General features: G+C 57.4%; 1 protein-coding gene and 1 long non-coding RNA gene across 3 annotated transcripts in view; both read left to right on the top strand.

Annotated features, from left to right (window-relative positions):
* Nucleotides 1–4989: 4989 nt before the first annotated feature.
* On the top strand, nt 4990–8960 carry LOC116657046. Its single transcript, XR_004311971.1, has 3 exons — nt 4990–5249; nt 7724–7899; nt 8646–8960. It is a non-coding gene; the product is annotated as an uncharacterized LOC116657046 (long non-coding RNA).
* A 635-nt stretch (nt 8961–9595) lies between these two features.
* Nucleotides 9596–14583, top strand: part of PRKCD (protein kinase C delta) — a 28876-nt gene continuing 23888 nt past the window's right edge. The window contains exons 1-2 of one of the 2 annotated variants that reach the window (XM_032458273.1): nt 9754–9889; nt 13144–13252. The gene's annotated coding sequence lies outside the window, so the exon portion shown is untranslated. Of the gene's footprint in view, nt 9890–13143; nt 13253–14583 lie in introns of both variants that reach the window. The other variant, XM_032458274.1, reaches the window with a different exon arrangement.

Here is a 14583-nt window from a genome sequence, read left to right as displayed (position 1 = left end):
CACTAACACGAATGACGAAGCCCATACTGCACTCCTCCACTCATTTTAAGGTGCCTGTTGCCGTCATGCCTGCCTCCAGGTCTTTGCCCTGTCCTCTGCCTAGAAGGCCAGTCCTCCCAACCTTCTTGCTCCAGTTTCTGCCTGGAAAACCCCTTTTCCAAGGTGTCATTTCCTATGATCTTCAGCACAGGCCCAAATGCAGGCCCAGGCCTCTGCATGGCATTCAAAGCCACTGAGAATGTAGGTCTCCCACTGACCCCTGGGGTACTCTGTGCACCCCATGCTCCAGCCCCACAGGCCACAAAAGTGTTGGAGGAGACTGAGGTAGAAGTCCAAGGCCTGGCTGGTCCACATGTCCTGCAGAGGACCCCTGGCCCCTTCCCTAGACAAAGGATGGATGCTGTGGTGGGGGCTGGCTCTGTTGCCCTCCAGTTGATTCTGACAGAGCATCAGTGTCCTCATCTGTGGGATGGGGTCAGAATGCTTGCTCTACCCAGGTGTAGGCAATCAGACAGTAATTGGGCAGCTCACCATTGGTGCCTGAGGGAGTCTCCTAGCCAAGGGGTAAAGAGGAGTGTGTCTGGGTGGAGCTTCAGGACCTGCTCCCTGCCTCCCTCAGAGTGGTCCATGCCCATCCATGCTCCCACCAGGTCCTCATGCATACTGGGAAGGAGGGGAGATGGAATAGGGAAGGCAGGGGTCCTTCTCCTTACTCTCACTGGGTCAGTTAATTCTTGTGGCCACCGAGGGCTGGGTCTCTTTTCATCCTTCATCGTGTTTCCGAGAAGCTGAGCTACCTGGCTGAGGTCACACACCAGTGAGGGCTGAGCTGCGAGGCAAAACCAGCAGCCCGGGGCCCAGGCATAACTACTAGATGCCCCCGCCTCTGAAGCAGCAGGTCGTCCTCCTGAAAGCCCAGAGGCTGCAGCCTCACACAGACCTGGGGGCCTGCCTGCCTCCTGACCTGCCGAGTGGCTGCTGGGCAAGATCTCACCTCTTTGAGCCTCAGTTTCCTCGCCTGTAAACTGGAGCTGTCTGGAGCACTAAACGAGAGGCTGTTTTTAACTGCTCAGCCTGTCCCTGGCAGGGGCCAACATCACCCTAGTGTTTACTTAATATGGCCCATCCTGTCGCCTCTCTTGTATCGCTGGAGCTGTCGAGGCCTGCAGGGATGGGCAGGGGCCTGCTCGGATCCTGCAGGAAGTCAGAGCCACCACAGGCCAATCACCCTGCCTGGTGGGGCTCGCCCAGGTGTCTACTCCGGCATGCCCACTAGGAGCCCACCTCCATTCTGCCACAACCCCCACCCTGACACAAACTCACTCCCTTGTGTGCCCACCCAGCCCTGTGGTTCGTCCTCCAGAAGCTTCATCTCATACCTACTTTCCAGCAGACAGACCCAGGATGCTGGGCCCACCGGGTTCCTACAAGGGTTCCCTCTGAGCTGCAGCTCAGCTCAGGGACCTGATCAGTGGGGGAGCCTGAGGGTCCAGGCACCCCAAGTCCTAGAAGCCCTGAGGGAGGCAGACTGGGGGACAGTTGGAGGTACCAGCTCCCAGGTAAGGCCCTGTAGGGCAGGTGGGACAGAGCTGCAGGAGTCATCCTGAAACCCCCTGGTTGTCCCCTACTCTCACTTCCTCCTGGTCACCCTGTTCTCTCTTCCTTGGAGACCTGAGGGCTCAGGTGGACAATTGGGCTGGGGCATGTAGGCTGGGCAGGGATGGGTGAGGTGGTGGGAGGACTATCCCCCCATCCCTGGGTGCTGATGTTCCCCGGGGATAGAGGGCACGCTCTGCTCTGATCTCTGAGCTCTACCTAACCTGCTACAAGGGGTTAGGAGAGGCTTCCTGGAGGAGGTGGTAACTAAGCTAGGACCCACCTGAAGACTGAGAAGGAGTTAGCCAGGCATGGTATATCAAGCAAAGGGAAGAGCATAGGCAAAGGCCCAGAGGTGAGAAAGTGCAGGAAGTTGTCTGGTAGGAAGTAAAAGAAGTTTTTCTCACAGGAGCTGGAGGGTTGGCAGGGGCCGGGGAGGCAGGGCTAGACCATGCTGGGCCTGATCACCATGTTCAGATTTTATCTTTCATCCTGTGAGCTCCATGGTCACTTTGGGACTGGGAGTGAGAAGTCCCTGACACTTTAGGAGGATTGTGTGGCTACTGTGAAAAGAAAGAATTGTTGGGGGGTGGGGAGGTGGGGTCCTGAGTAAATAGGACTGCAGGTGGCCAGACAAGAGATGCTGGCGGCCCAGGCCAGGATGGTAGCAGTGGGGACAGATGAATGGAGAATTCAGAATGGGGAGACTGAGGCACCAAGGGGACAAAGACCTGTACAAGCTTCCACAGTGACCTGGGGCCTGGCCAGGATGGTGACATTGTGTAGTGGGGAGGGTGAGCAGCAAGGGAAGGGCAGGAAGCTACCCAGTGCAGGCCCACTTGGATCCAGCCCAGGGGCTGGGGAGCCTTTCTTCCCTCCTCCTCTCTTGGAGCAAAGCTTCTGCCTGAGGAAAGAAAGTCCATTTCTCTTCCCTGTAGCACAGCTGTGCCATGCACACCCACACAACACCCCCCACGGTGGCTGTGGTTTGGCCATCACCAGCCTTCTCCAAAGCCTGGGGGACAGTGGAGGCTTCCTTGGGGCTTTCTCTAGATTCCAGTGGCTTCATGTGGGTGGTGTGGAGGGAGGGAGCTTGAGGAACAGGAGGGAAGACTGGACATCTCTGCTACTCCATTCCCTGTCCCCCCCCCCGCCCCTCCTCCGGCACATACACCAGCCGGCACCTGGATGCACACACAAGAACCCGAAGGCAGATTCCACAGAACACTCCCACCACAGCCCCTTCTGCCCAGCTCTCAAATTCACTAACACTTCCCCCAAGTTCCCTCCTCAATGTTTTTGCTTTCCCTCTAGAGACATGCCCAAGGCAAAGAGTGGCCCCCACAGAAGGAAGCTACCCTTCCACCCCACAGGACAGAGCAGCATGTTGCTCTACAACATGATGGAGCTAGAGCAGACATCAGCGTGAACTTCCCAGGCTTCCAGATTGTGAAACCTGAGGCCAAGTTGAAACTAGTTCATCTTCTTTGCAAGGCCCCCAGGTAGGGTCCCAGGTCTCCCTGCTGGCAGCTCCTGTGATCCCAGGCCTGGTGCCCAAAGCTGAGGCTCCAGTTCCCATGCCCACCTGGGGAAACTTGGTACAGCTGGACTCGGCTGGCCTGAGTCCTCGCCCCACTGGCCTACCGTGAGGGTGTAAAGGGCCCCATGTAGGCCCCACCTGCGGGCTTAGATTATAGCCCAAACTTTGACCCAAATGCCATCTCCATCCAGAAATTCCAGCCTTCTTCCACCCCTCTTTCTATTGCCCTAGGATGACTACTTGGTGCCCACAGGCCCTGAGGGGCTGGCCTGGGAACTGGCTGTGTTTCTGGCCCCGAGGGCTCACCACTCCTGCTGCCCAGGCCTGCCCAGCAGCCTGGCCACCTGCCTAGCTGCTGTGGCCAACATGGTCACAGCCCGTGCCTGCATAATCCTGTGGGCAGAGGCAAGGCCCAGGCATGTGAAGGTGGTGGGGTGGGCAAGTAGCCTGAGGGTGAGACTCAGCTCCCTGGGGAGGCCCCTCTCCTGCCAACTTCTGCCTCTGCCCACTACAGGCTGCTGGACCCTGGGGAGGAGGCGTATCTCTGCCACGGGAGCTCACAGTCTGGGGGAGATGGACTTGAACAGCCCAGCTGCCTGCTTCCAGTGCTGGGCACAAGGCTGGAACCTCTGAATTCAGCATTTTAATCCACCCTCAGAGCAGCCCCAAGGGCTGGGGATTTTACAAATGAGGAAACTGAAGCTCAGAGAGGGCTGAGCTGAAGCTCAAGGTCACGCAGCCAATTAGTGTGGAAGCTGCATGCTAGTTCTTCCTACTCTGGAGCCTCTGCACATGTGTTTAGTGCCTCAGGAGAAGCACTGGACACTGGGGGTGGGGGTAGATTAGAATTAAGGAGAGGGCTCATAGGAAGCAGAGGACCTCATTAGTTAGGGGCAGGTACCTGGAAGGCTCCCTGGAGGAGGACTTTTTGCATGGGGCCTTGTTAGACGGCCAAGAGCTTGATGGGGCTGCACTCCAAGAGCAAAGCATGACCTAAACAGAGATAGGGGCTCTGAGGACCACCATGTGGAGGGATGGTGGGTGGGTTGGCAAGGGTGTCCTGGCGCCCCAGCGCCTCTCACACCCCTGGAGGACCTGAGATGGAGAGTGCTGGCTGTGCAGGAACCTTGTTCTGCTGGTCCAACTGGCCCAACCACTTCTCCTGGGGGCACTTCTCCTTGCCCCTGCTCACAGCCAAGAGTTTGTCGGTAAACCCTGTATGAGGTCTGGGTCAGGAGCCTAGGAAACCTTAACCTGGTCCCAAGGTAAAATGATTAAAGGGTCCTGAGCCCCGAATGCTCTGCCACCTCCTTACACCTCCTCAGAAAGCCTGACATGATTGTGCCTTCCAACAGGACAACTTCTAAAATACAATGAGTGTGGAGGATAGGTCTCTCTGAGGAGATGAAATTACCCGTGCAGTTAGGAGAGGTTTCTACTTTTCTCTGTAAACTTGTCTTTATTTTCCTTATTTGCCCTGTTTTTCATCAGACAGCCAATGTATGTCATTACTTTTCCAGGTTTCTCTGGCTCTCCCTCCCCATCTCTCATCCCCTATCCCTCCCCCTATCCTCCCAGCTAGGGGGCAGGTTGAGGTGCTGTGGACGACACTCACACACAGGCACTCCGTTGCGCCATCCATGAAATGGGCGTGCTCAAGTCTCCCAGACTTTCCTGGATGGTGCCAGAGCGAAGGGCGAGAAGGCGCCGCCCAAAGCCCCGGCCCAGGTGGCAGCGTCACTCCAACCTCCAGGTGGCGGCCCGACCCGGGAATAGAGCCGGATCTTTTATAGTCGGGCCTGAGTCACGTGGCTGGGCGGACGCCTCCGGCCCGGGTTGGGAAAGGGTTCCCAGGAGACGTGCGCGGGAGACGTGCCTGCGGGGGCGTGTGCGAGACGGCGGATGCGGAGTGAGACTGTGGGGTGGGGTAGGGGTGTGCCTAGCAATCCTTCCCGACCCTCTTCAGCTCCGGGCCACCCCTACCCGCCTTTCTCCCCGCCCCCCTCCATTTCCCACGGGCCTAGGTGAACTCAGTGAGCTGCCAGCTGTGGAGGGAGACTGAGGCAGGCGAGGAGGCGAGGGAGCTGGTGAGGCCCGCGGCCCTTCCCGCCCTGTGAGTGACTGAGCCCCTCCGACTCCCCAGGTGTCAGAGCCTAGTGTGGGACCTGGCAGATCTTCGCAGAGGGGGTGCTGCTGAGGGCGGGTAATGGAGGAGGTAGAGGTGGTGTTGGAGAGCTAGGGGGTCCCCTGGGTCTCTGTGCAAGGGGATCCTTGTTACTCTGTGACTGCCTCTGACAACACCAGTGCCCATCCGTGCCCTTTGAGGGACCAAGGTGTAGAGAAGCTGGAAAAGGGGACTCAGAAGGACAAGGGCTGTGCGGTGGTCAGTGCAGAACTGGGGCAGTCCAGGGGCTGCCTGCCTTGTGAGAGCCCCAGGAAAGCCCTATGCCCTGAACTCCCAGAAAGCACCTTCCCCTTGTCTACCCCAAGCATTTCTCGTTTCACCCAAACACAAAGGTATTGAGGGCAGAACTCGTGGACTGTCAGACCCGTTTCACCAACTCTTTGGCAATTAACACCAACACTGATTGAATCTGAGACACGGTTAAGTCACAGGTCCAGCGGGGAGCCAGGATATAAACCCGGACCCTCTAGTTTCCTGGGCCAGCTCTTCCCCACCATGTGGCCCCAAGGCTACTGCCCATACTTGCCCCTTACCAGTGCCTGAGGCTGAAATCTCTGCCCATGATCATCTTGGTGACCTGAAGCACGGCGGAAGGTTGGATAATGTTCCAAGTGCCCTTCCCGCCTGTACCGCCCCCAACAGGACTCTCCTAGACGCTGCCATCCTGAGCAGTTACCCAGGAGTACCATCTCTGCTGGCTGGGGCCTCCTGCTCCAGAAACATGAGCCCACTCTCCCTTGGCCAGGCCAGTGCTCTAGGTGTGATGGGGATGGTACTGGCAGCCAAAGCTTCAGGGACAGGGATGATAATACAGAGAAGCAGAAACAGAGAGGGAGCAAGAGGTAAAGAAGCCAGAACAGGGACAAACTCTTGGCAGGGATCAAGTATAGGAACCAATCCTGTCCCCTCAACAGGCGGCCCCAGAGACAGGGAGGTCCAGGCCTTTTCCAGGGTACTTGGCTGAGTCCTGGATTTCCTGTGGAGGGGTCTGAGGGCCCCCAGAGTTCATGGACTCTGGGTAGGGTAGGGGCTGCAGGGGTCAGGCTGGACCAACCCTCCAGGGAGCCTGCAGGGGGACAGCCCTGGGTGGCTGCTGAGGGCAGGAGTCTGGACACTGCTCAGCACTACCTCTGATGGACCTGTTTCCTTGGCTAAAAACCTTGAAAGGGAAGAAGGGAAGGTATCACTTCTGGTGGCTGCTGTGGACCCAGCCCTGCCTAGGGATTTATGACCCATGCCATGAGATGCTATGGAAGGCTCTTCCAAGGCTGCAGCCTGTGACTTAGCAAAGTAACCTTACCTGTGCCCCTGGCTAATGTGAACTGAGGCTTGCCAGGTGTCCATCCTGGCTGAGGCGCCACACACATCATCTCACCCAACACTTAGCTCCTGGCATGGGTCTGTCATCAGCCCATTTCACAGGTGAGAACTCAGGATCAGAGCGGTGTGGTCACCTGCCCAGGGTCATACTGTTAGCACGTGACACAGCCAAGGCTTACTCCCATGCCTCAGCAGGCCCTTCTAAGGTCAGTACCAGTCAGGTTGTGGGTGCACAGAAGCAAGCTCATCTGGACCATGGCCTGGCCCACACAATGTGGCACCAAAGGGCAATTCCAACACTCAGAGTGACTCCAGCCAAGCTTGGCCTGGATTCCCTGGACCCTACATAAGCCTGTTCTCCCTGAAGCCCCTGGTCCCAGGGCCTGTCTCTGGAGGGAAGCCCACCCGCATCCCTTCTCTTCTTTTGCCACAGTGTGGCCTGCACAGCCTCAGCCTCTCTGCCTCTCTCTGAGTACATCTTGCTCCCCTTTGGAGTCTCCAGAGGAGAAAAACTGGCTGAGGCCAGTGTGCACTTGTAGCTCTTGAGCTCATGAGTCTACATAATCCTGGGGGCCAGGAAGATGCTTCCTGGTGTCTACTTTAAGTTCTTCTTCCTCCTGCAACACCAGCCCCCTCTAAAGCAAGTGGTTCTCAACAAGGTGTAATTTTGCCCCTCAGGTGACATTTGGCAGTGTCTGGAGACATTTTGATCTGTCACAACTTGAGGGAGGGGAGTACTACTGGCCTGCCAGGGATGCTGCACAGAACAGCCCCCACAACAAAGAATTATCTGACCCAAAGGTCAGTAGTTCTGAGAATCAGAACCCCTGATGTAAAACATGGGCTTTGGAGCCAGGCTGACCTTGGTTTGAATCCCACCTCTGCTGTTTACTAGCTGTGTCTCCTTGGGCACCTCTCTTTAAGACTCAAGTTTGCTCATCACCAAAAGTGGCACTAACAGTGGCCTTCACCTTAAGGGGTCTTGAGGACTGATCAGATTGCACACATCAACTACCCAGCACAGGGCCTGGCACTGAGGAAGCTCTATCAGTGACAGCCATTATTGTTTTCCATTTTTCAAGGTGAACCTCAGGGTGTGGGAGCAAAGTTCTGGTGGCTGGACTTGGAGCTCGCAAAGGGGCAGCCCTCCCTCTGGTGGTCCCTGGCACAAGCTGGGCCTATTGTGAATATAGAAGGAGAGGATGGGTTGGCCACTATGGTCCTGGATGGAGAAGCCAGAAAGGAAATTTGATCACAGGTAAGCAAAGGTCACTTGAAGTTTATCTTGCTCACCCTTCCCTCCAGCCCAACCCCAGGGAAGCCATGGGGACTAGGACACAAAACACACTAATGAATAGAGTCTCACAGCTCAGGGAAGTGCCAGGGATTCACAGCTGGGCGTCAGGGAGGACAGGCATTTGAATGGACACAACCAAGACAGGTAGAGATATAGGGATGGGTGGGAGATGGCATTCAAGACCAGGGAACAGTGTGTACAAAAGCCTGGTTGTAAGGAGTAAGGCATAAGACCTATTTCCCAAATGGTAGTCCAGTGTGACCAGAAGGGTCCATCTTGGTCGAAAGAGCCTACCCCAATGGGGTAGGGGACAGGCATCAGGGCTGGGAACCTAGACATTAGCCAATTTTCAAATTAGATCCTCCTTCTGAAATGTAGGGTAGCAGGCCACTCCCCCTACCCTCCATGTGCTGGGAAGAATCATTGTCATTTTTTTTATTTTTTCAGCCCAGACACCTACCACTCCACACACAAACATTTAAAACAATTTCAGAATCCATATCTCAACCAAGGCTCTCCAACCCTGGAGGTCTCAGTGGACACCCTGTCCCCCGACTCCTGCAGCCCTGTAACCCACCTGGTCTGGCCCCTTCTCCCCACCCATCTTCCCCAACCTAGGGTCCTCCCACCTGGACAACATGAGAGCCCCTCTGCCCCTATCCAGCCCCTCCCTTCTGCAGCCACTCTTTCCCATCCATTCCTCTCAGGAGCCCACGCCATCGTAACAGCTGTCACCACCTGCTCCTTGAGAAGAATGAAGTCCTGGCCATGGCCCCCTTTATCAGCTCAGGCCTCCTTGAGGATTGCCCCCCATTTTCATCAAGCAGGTCTCAGCTGGGAAGAGCTATTCAGACAGTCCTCATCACCTCTAGGTGGTCCCCCTGGAGGCTAGGGACCTGGAACCCTCTTCTTTGCCTACGGAAAGTGACATTTTTTGAAGTATGGAGTCATTGGCTTGATTTTTCTGAGCTTGGGGGCAAGGGAATGTACTCCCTGGGCCTTACTCTATCCCCAGATTTGAAGTCCAGAGGCTACTTGGTGAATAAATGAATGAATCAATTAATGAGTTATACCAGACAACCCAGTTCTAAGTCTGGAAAGGAAGCTCAGGAGCCTCCCAGGGGCGATGGGGAACTCTGAAAGGCGGGGCAGGAGAGAGGAATACTTGTGGATCTGGGTAGGGGCTACTCCAGGAATCGTTTGACCAGCAGCGGTGGGCCAGCTAGAGCATCTCGCCCTGGAGTGTTCCCACTCGTCTGTCGGGGCGAGCCGGGACCAGCTGGCCTGGCTGCGGGCACCAAGCCGGGCTGCGTCCGCACTCCAGCCAACAGGAAGAGAAGAGCGAGGGCCGGGCGAGGCGGGCGGGCCAGCTGGCGGGCGGGGAGTCCCGGGCGCCAGCGCTGGGAGCTGGGGAACCCCCGCCGACGTCTCTCCGGCTCGGTGTGCGGGGCGTGGGGTTGGGAGAGAGCCTCCCGGATCTCAGCGTCCTCTGTAAACTGAGGCCCCTTTCGAGGGCTTCTATGTGCCCTAATGGCGGGCGGGGGCGAGGTGTGCCGGGGCGGGCGAAGAGGCCCAGACTCTAAGTCGCCTGCCAGGAGAAGCTGAGCCTCAGGACCCCGGGGGAGCGGCTGGCGGAGGCGGGGCCTCATAGGGGGCGGGCCCAGGACGGGGCGGGGCGGCGGTCGGGCCGGCACCTGGGTGAGGTCGCCCCGCCCCGCCCCCTTGCACTTCCGTGTGCCTCTGCGCGGGAGCGGGAGGCGGTGGCCCGGGAATCCCTTGAGCGACCCTCGGCGTCTGCCCGCCGCGCCGAGGCTCGGGTGGTAACTCGCCGACCTCCGGGCCCGTCCCGATCGGGCGCGCACCGACCCCCATCCGCGCCCGCTCCCGGGAGCCACGCAGGGAGCCGGCCCTCAGCCGCCGCGACCCCTGGCGCCTGGCCCGGCGCCCGGAGGTGAGTGAGGGCCGGGCCCAGACGTGGGATCGGGCAGTCCCGAGGGAGCGCCACCCCTCCCTTCCCCTCCCGCTCCGGTTCCCGTTTCCGAAACTGAGAAGCTGAGCCGCGGCCGGCGAAAGTCCCGCCGCGCTCCGAGACCCGCCGGTGCCTCGGTGCCCCGCGTCAGTCTGTCCGTCTCTCTGTCCAGCGGTAGGGGCCTAGGGCCTCTCTCCCGTCTGTCCCTGGCCCATCTCCACCCGCCTATGTCCTCAGCGCTCCGAGGGTCCGCCTGTCCTTTCCGAACCTCTGGGGCCCTCCGTCCCCACCCCCTGTGTTCCCCCGTCCGCCTCTCCTTAGTCCCCGTCCGTCTGTCTTTCGCCCCGCTAGCGCCCCATCACCCTACCCCCATCTCCTGCCGTCCCTTAGATCCCGTCCCCCTGGAGCGGCACTCCGGGCCCACGCTCGCCGCCCCCTGCCTGTCCTGCCGCCTCTTCTTTTCTACCGCGGGATTGAGGCCACGCTTCCCGCCGGGCCTCGCCTCCCGCCCCTGAGACCCTGCCTGGCCCAGCCGGAGCGGCGCCTCCTCCTCGCTCCCTCTTTTCTTTCAGCCTCTTAGTCTTTTCCCCCATCTATCTCCGGGCTGGGCGTGGCTCTAGTCTCCACCATCCCCCTCTTCCCGTCCCGCCCCTATGCCTCTTTGAGCCCCCTCCTCCGGTAGCCCCTTCCCAATCCAGATGCCACCCCTGTGGGGGCCCAGCCAGGAGAGGGGAGGGGGTGGAGGAAAGCAGGGTTGAAGAGGCAGGAGGTAGGCACCGTCAGAACTGCCTCACTTCCCCACCCCCCTGTTTGTCCTTGTCAGGGAGGGGAGAGCCCTACTGAGCCCCCGACTTAAACTTGGTCAGAAAGATCTGGTATAAGTTGGGGGACGTCCCTTTCTCCTCTGGCCCCTACCCTATATCCGTGGACCCTGTCTTGTGCTGAGTTGCCCCATGTAGATACATTGTGTATCTATCTCCCTGTGTGTTCTTTGTCATTGTTTCTGGGATTTGCCCCTGTGTGTCTTTTTAAATATGTGTGAGTTGCCTCTTTGTGTGTGTGTGTGTATCTCTGTGTGGGTGTCCTGAGTCTCTGTGTGCCCTTTGGAGCTATGTGTGTACTGTGTTCTTTGTCACCAGATTCCCCTCTATGTGTTGAGGGGTGTATGTGTGTCCCTGTGTGCCTGGAGGGTCCTGTGTTGCACACTGGGTGTGTAATGGTGACCCACTGGCCATGAGTACATTTAGACTGTTAATTGTGGAAGCCCACAGTATTAGTGTCAGCCCACTAGGCTCATGTGTGTCTGTATGAGTGTGTGTTTGTGTGTGGACTTACATGTTCTTCCTCTCTTTCTACCACTGAGCTGCTGTGACTGGGCTGACCTGGTCACTGAGGGAGGGCACTGGTCCCTTGGGCTTCCTCCTTCCTGCTGTGGACTGAACTGGGGTGTGGTGGGCTGGCCGGTAGAGGGCAGTTTGTGTGTGTGTGTGTGTGTGTGTGTGTGTGCGCGCGCATGTGTGTGATGTGGAGGTATTTGGACAGCTGTACCTGGCTGAAGGGTAGTATGAGGGATCTGGGGTGTGACAAGTGTGTGACTGGGGGCAAGACTGAGGGTATGACTGGTGGGAGAATCACGGTCTGACTGTATGAAACTGAGGTTGTGTGCTTGGGGAGTCATTGTGATTGTGGGGAACCGAGAATGCTTGGGCGTGGGTGTCAGTAGCAGAAGGAGATGCAACAAGGTGTGTGGTGCCTGCGCCCTGGGGTGGCAGTGCTGGGAGGGAAGGTGATGGCCCAGTGTGTATGTGTGTGTGAGTATGTGGGAGGCAACAGCATGCTCAAGCCCATCCTTGACTCCTGGGGAGACTGGAAAGGCCTCATCTCTGACCCTCCTCCACTCCCCCAAGTTCACAGACACCTGAGGGCAAGTCTTGGGCTTTGCAGTGTTGTGACCAAGACCTAGAGCTCTGGGCTGAGAAGGGTTTGGGCTCAAATACTCCCCGTGCCTTTTAAGAGCAAGAGACGGGAGCTAGCTTCTCTATGGCTGTTTCCTTATCTGTAAAATGGAGAAAGCTGTGAGTCCTGTGTCAAAAGTCCTTTAGCATAGCCTTGGCCCATAGTGAATGCTCAGCACATGATAAGTCTCATTTGGTGACCACTCACCTCCCCCCAAACTGTATAGTCCCCATCCTCCTGGGAGCTGGAGCTAATAAAAGGCCAGATAGTCCCAACCCAGTTTCCTGCCTGAAAGGGAAGGCAGCTGACAGAGACCCCTGCCAACATCCAGCCTTGTTGAGCCCACATGACACACTCCCCGCCCAATCTCAGTAGCAGAGATGGGGAGAGAGTGGTGGGGGTAATTTGGAGTTGTGACTGCAGGGCACTGACACCATTTTGCTGGTGCAGCTAATTGAAGTTTAAATTAAAATGAGAATAACTTAAAGTGCAGACAAAAAGATAAAGCTTAAGGATGCCTCAGCCTCCAGAGAATGGTGATGGGGGTCTTCAGCTGAGGAGGGCCTCACATTTGGGGATGAGAGTCTTTGTGGAGGCCTGGCGTGGCCTGCAGAGAAAGTGCTCAGGTCTTTCAGCCAGGAGACCCAAGGCACCTTGCTGCCTTTGCTGTTCTTTCCTTTTAGGACTTGTCTGGGCCTCTGGTGTTTTAGCTGTAAAATGGGCAGTAATGTGTGAATCACCTGAACTAGAAGGTGCAAAACAAGAAGTAAAAAAGTGTCATTATTCATTTGGCACTCCCAGTGGGAGTTCAGCACAGCAACTGCCACACCTCCTCACTGGAGCCTCCGAACCACCTGGGGAGATGTATTCTCCCCAATTTAAAGATGAGATGTTTGTCTCAGCTGAGGCTCAGAGGAATTGCCCTGGGCCAGAAAGTGGTGGTACCTCATTGCACCCTCGGTCTCCAAGCCCACAGGGCAGGCTCTTAAAGACAGAAGGATTAGGGACAGCTCTCTTGCTGTGTCTGTAGTGCAGAAATGCTCCCAGGGCTAAGACATAGTGTTCTGACCCCTAGCATGGAGTGGACACATAGCTGGTGCCCTGGAAAAGTTGGGCCCAACACTTCATTTCACAAAAGAGAAAGCCATATCCAAAGAGATCAAGGTCCCAGAGCCAGGTGAGGTTGAGCCTGGCCTGTGTCAGCCGTGCTGGGGCTGACTGATGGGGAGAGCCTGTTTGGTGGCGCCTCCCGGCTCAGCTGTTTTCTCTTGTTCCTGCAGGTGTGCTGGGAACCTGCCCAAGTGAGGCCTGCTTCTCCTGGTGGTTGTTGTGAGGCTGTGGCGGCAGCAGGAGCCAGGATTAAAGGCAAAGGGGAGCTGGGAGCCCCAGGTAAGACAGGGTCCCCTTAGGCAGATGGACAGATGTTCTCTGTACAGGGATGGTCTTCCTCTTTGGGCTCCTCCCCTTCCGCCTTGGGACTGGAGTAGGGGTGGCACACAGAGTCCTTGGTTTAGGTGTGGGGCCTGGGCGCCCAGAGAGGATAGCAGTTTTCCCTGCCCCTGAGAGCTCCTTGCCTGGACCTGGCCTCTGGCCCAGGGAAGGCTTTGGCCTTGGAGCTCAGAGGCCTGGGGCCCACCAGTGGTTTGGTGCCAGGAGTGATGACATGGAGTTGGTCAGTTGGAGAGGAGGTGGTGTCTGAGCCAAGGGTGAGGGTGGATGTATCAGCTTTTCCCTTATGGCCCCTTATCTCTGCCTCAGGCTGTCCTCATCATCACGCAGGGAAACTGAGGCTTGCCCTAGGCCCTGTAGGGGTTGGACACTGAACGGGAAATGGAACAAGGTCTCTCAGCTTCTGGCACAACGAAGCTCTCTTCCGCACCCCAGTTTTCCCATTTCCCCAACCTCTCTGGGGCCAGAGGAGAGACTCTAAATCTGCCTCTCCAGCCCAGGTTCAGGGTGAGCTGGGGAGTCTCTAAGGAATTCTGGGGAAGTCTGCACCCTCTCAGGCCCCTTATAAAGCTGAAAATTTCTTCCTTTGGGGCCAGACTTGCCTCCTTCCGCCCTCATTATGATAGGTAGGTAAGAGTTAGCCAGTGAGTATCTGAAGTCCAGTGAACAGGATTCTGGGGGCCCTGGGGGGATGCTGAGGGTGGAAAAAGTGTTCTTCCCCCCAGGAGTCCTCTCAAATCAACCCCTCACTCCCACCCCTACGGTCAGGCACCTACAGGTCTTGAGAGTGAATAGGCAGTGGAGCTGGCGTCCTGGAGCCTAACTCCGGGGAGGGGAGTGGAGGCAAGGGGTCAGGGCCCTCAGTCTTGGAGTGGGAGTTGGGGCTGAACAAGGGCAGGGTCTACACTGGATCAGCTACCCCCGAACCTGGTGGGGAGGAGGTATGTATCCTTGACTGGCTGCGGGCCTCTGCTAGGTGAAGTCATGGGGCCTTACCCTCCCACCACAGAGCCTCATTCCCTGAGAAGTTCAATTAATTAGCCTTGGAGCCAGCCTACTTTCAGCTCTCAAACATCACCTACCTTTCCAGCATAGATGTATGTACGCTCACACACAGATACAGAAACGGAGCTACACTCAGCACCCATAGCCACAGACCCGTGACTGCCTGCAGACGCACCACACATGTGCACACACACTCACCCACAGGCACGCTCAAACACGCACACAGATGCTCACCCAGTCATCCATGCACTCAGACGCCTGCCCAC

The sequence above is a fragment of the Camelus ferus genome, chromosome 17 (genome assembly GCF_009834535.1).
Source record: "Camelus ferus isolate YT-003-E chromosome 17, BCGSAC_Cfer_1.0, whole genome shotgun sequence".
NCBI lineage: Eukaryota > Metazoa > Chordata > Mammalia > Artiodactyla > Camelidae > Camelus > Camelus ferus.
This window is presented reverse-complemented; position numbering and strand designations above follow the sequence as displayed.